The 3,575-nt window shown below is 47.0% G+C and overlaps 1 non-coding gene across 1 annotated transcript; it reads left to right on the top strand.

The window, feature by feature from the left end:
* The first annotated feature begins 2,301 nt into the window (after positions 1-2,301).
* trnaa-agc (transfer RNA alanine (anticodon AGC)) lies at positions 2,302-2,373 on the top strand. The gene has a single exon. It is a non-coding gene; the product is annotated as a tRNA-Ala (tRNA).
* Positions 2,374-3,575: the final 1,202 nt, after the last annotated feature.

Genomic DNA, 3,575 nt, shown 5'->3' with positions numbered 1-3,575 from the left:
TTTTGGTAGAATGAACCTTTAAAACTATAAATTATAAAGTATTTTGGAGGAATTGGAATAAACCTTTTATACAGTAGTTAGAAATTAAAGGACAGGAAGTAGTATTTTGGTGGAATAAACCTTTAATACTACAGTTAGAAAGTAGTATTTTGCTATAATCTAATTCGATAGGTGGCGCTGTCACCAAAAACCAAAAGTCCAACAAATGCATTTTATCATCCAATTCAGTAGGTGGTGGACCCAGCAGGAGCCACTGAACACAACTCTGACATCATCAGGCTTCTTCCCAGCAGCTTGGTGCTCCAGAAGGAAGAATCCAGACCATCGCTACATCATCAGAGTGAACACCAGCTGATGTTGACCAGTTTAACAAGCCTTTGACTGCTAAATGACATCCAAGCTCAGATTCTCTTGTCCTGGTAGAACAAGTCAGTGTTGAAGAAGATGAGAGCACCAGTCTCTTTCATCCAATGCTGGAACAGCGTTAGACTGAAGGTTAAAGGCAAGTTTTGAACTGAAGAAGCTTCTTGGACCTCTAAACTTCTTAACTCTCTTTCTCCAAGAACTGCGCCTGGACGACGGCCGTTTCCAGCGATACTTCAGGCTGACGAGGTTCCTGTTCGATGACCTGTTTGTGAGGATCGGTGCCAGGATATCAAGGTCCAACACCAACTCCAGGCTCCAGGACCGTTGACATGACTTCCCTGACGCCAGGGGAATCTCAACGCTGACAGGCTCTCTGGACTCCTTGTCATGAGAATTTGTCACAAAAGTTGAATACTTTCAAATGCATGAATACGCGTCACTCACGTTGCCGGCGAGTACACACACCAGTTCAGCTCTCTACATGGACTTTACATGTGAACTTGTTGCACGAAAATTTGTGTCACGATTGATGTGAACACGCCTTCAGACTGTGAGGGCTGACATCACAGTGAAATGACAGAGATCACAGAGCCTTTGAGATCACAGGCTCAGTTACGTCCAGTTGACCAGATTTTACTTCGCTTCGATCTACGATGACCTGGATGAATGAGAACCTACACAGACATCTTGCCGAACACTATGGGAAGGACATCCTTAGTGTGGTGCGGGAATGCGAAAGGACTGCAAGGAAAATCGCAGACTACAGGAACCATCTACGTTCCAACCTCCGATGCCGCCAACACAACCTCATTCCCACTAGCCTACTACTAGGATCCACCGTGAGGGGCCACAGGGCCAGCAAGATTTTGGAACGGGCACAAAATCAGCTTCTCAACGAGAGAGTGAGACAGGTCCATTTCACCATTGAGGGACTAAAGACCAAGCTAGATCACCTTAATCAAGAGTTATCGCCATTTTTGCCACCCGCCATCTTGGACAAGGTCACCTCCTTCGTTGGGACAGCCCAACTATCTCAACATCAGAAGAGCAAGGAGAGGCAGAAAAGGACATTCGCTCGCCTCCAGTCTCGCCTCGACCGGGAACGAGAAGCAGAAGGCCCAACCCCAGCGGACTCACAGGACAGGTGGATAAGGAACTTATCCAACAGGGAGCTCACCAGTCCTGAGAAACGCGTCCTTGCCAAAGGAATGAACTTTGCTGTCACCCCGAAACATCTCCCGACGGTGGACCTCATCACTGCCACAGAATCCGCCATCAAGAAGAACAACCTCTCCACCACAAAAGCAGATGAACTACGACTCAAGGCCACAGCGGCCCTCTCCGAAGCGAAGGTCCCCTCTGCCAACCTCTCGGTCCAGGAAAGGAAGGCCTTGAATGCACTGAGCAAAGATGAGAACATCACCATCCCTCCGGCTGACAAAGGAAGATGCATGGTGGTCCTTGACACAACTGACTACCAGGACAAGATCAGTTCTCTTCTCAGTGACATTCACACATATGAGACCTTAAAACGCGACTGAGTTGCTGCTGCCAGCACAGTCCATTAGCATCTGAGTGGTCGGTGAAACTCCCTAACGACCACCCCTGAAACTCCCTGACACCGCACAACGTCTGTCGTTTGGGGAGGCCAGGTGAGTCTCGGGAGGGTCGTTTCCACCACATTAGCACTGACCACTCCCACATAGGTTTATAAGCTGGAGTTTCCACACTCTTCACTAGAACTGAAGAAGCCTCTCGGATGAGAGGTGAAACGTCTTCAAGATAAACTTACGTCCATTTGACCAGATTTTACTTCGCTTCGATCTACGATGACCTGGATGAATGAGAACCTACACAGACATCCCTAAAATGAAGAAAATAAATGTTGTGTCTGTGTTTGTGTTCCTGCATCAGTTAAACAGTGACTCTACCAGAGGGGGTGTAGCTCAGTGGTAGAGCGCATGCTGAGCATGTATGAGGCCCTGGGTTCAATCCCTGGCATCTCCAGCTGGTCCTTTGTAGCCTTCATCTTGTCAGCTAAAGTGATCCTTAAATGTGACAACAGTCGATTCACTATCAGAAGACATCTTCTCCATGTTCAAGTTGGGCGAACTTTCCACAAATATTCAAAATTACTTTTGAAAATGAAAACATAGATCAAACCTGCCCTGTCAATCACCCACAATGGGCGGGTCATCCCACTCCCTATCAGGTTCCCCACTCCGTGACCCTCTCCCTATCAGGACTAGAAATCCATTGGGGTCTCCCTGCTCAGGTAGGAGTCCTGCCCACGACGTGAAGCTGTTGATGTTCTAGAGGAGACAACATCTGATCTTTGTTAGATCCACCAGTCAAAGGTTTTCTTTAAAGGCTGTAGCAGCTGAGAATGAGGAATTAATAACCATCTTAGTGAGGACATTTTGAAACATGATGACATTTTATTGACTTGTAGCACTGCAAAAATCATCTCCCCTCCAAAAACCCTCTTCTCCAACTCTGTACTCAAGTTGTCTCCTCATCAGGCACCACAGGATCCAGGACGTTCAGTCAAAAAATCATTAGTGATTTTAAAAATGTCCATCAAACACAAAATAAGACTTCAAACAGGTTTACAACTTTATTTGATGTTGACACATTTTGTCCACTTTGCCTCCACACTGTCCTTCATCACAGCATTTAACATCAGGACTGCTCCCAGATCAGCTCCATGACCTCATCCCTGCACCAGAGTACCGCTCAAGTTCATCAAGGATGGCCAACATGAGAGGGTCTAGATTCACCTCCATCTTTGGAGGCTGTTGAATTTCCTCCTGAGGACCGTCAGGCTGTTTCCTTACTTTGCTGTGACCCAACAGCAGACAGCAACAAGGACTGTGGTGCACTTGGTAAAATCACCATCTGGAGTCTGGACCAAGATGCTGATGTGATCCTTTGATGAGTTTAGAATCAGTCTGAGATCAAAGACTGGAGCAGGAATTCAATGCACAGAACCCAGAGATCAAAGACAGAATTCAGACATCAAACACAGAATTCAACGATCAATCAATTTGAGGAACCAGCATCTCATGTGAAGATGCTTCTGAACTCATGAAGTGAAATCCTAACAAATAGAGATGAATGAGTCCAACTGGGACTGGCGACCTGTCCAGGGTGTACCCCGCCTCTTGCCCGTAGATGCTGGGATAGGCTCCAGCCCCCCCGCGACCCTT

The sequence above is a fragment of the Aulostomus chinensis genome, chromosome 1 (assembly GCF_037954235.1).
Source record: "Aulostomus chinensis isolate RoL2024-O1b breed Wild chromosome 1, RoL_Achi_v1.0, whole genome shotgun sequence".
In the NCBI taxonomy this organism is placed as follows: domain Eukaryota; kingdom Metazoa; phylum Chordata; class Actinopteri; order Syngnathiformes; family Aulostomidae; genus Aulostomus; species Aulostomus chinensis.
The sequence above is the reverse complement of the archived record's forward strand: the minus strand, read 5'-3'. Positions and strand labels throughout refer to the sequence as shown.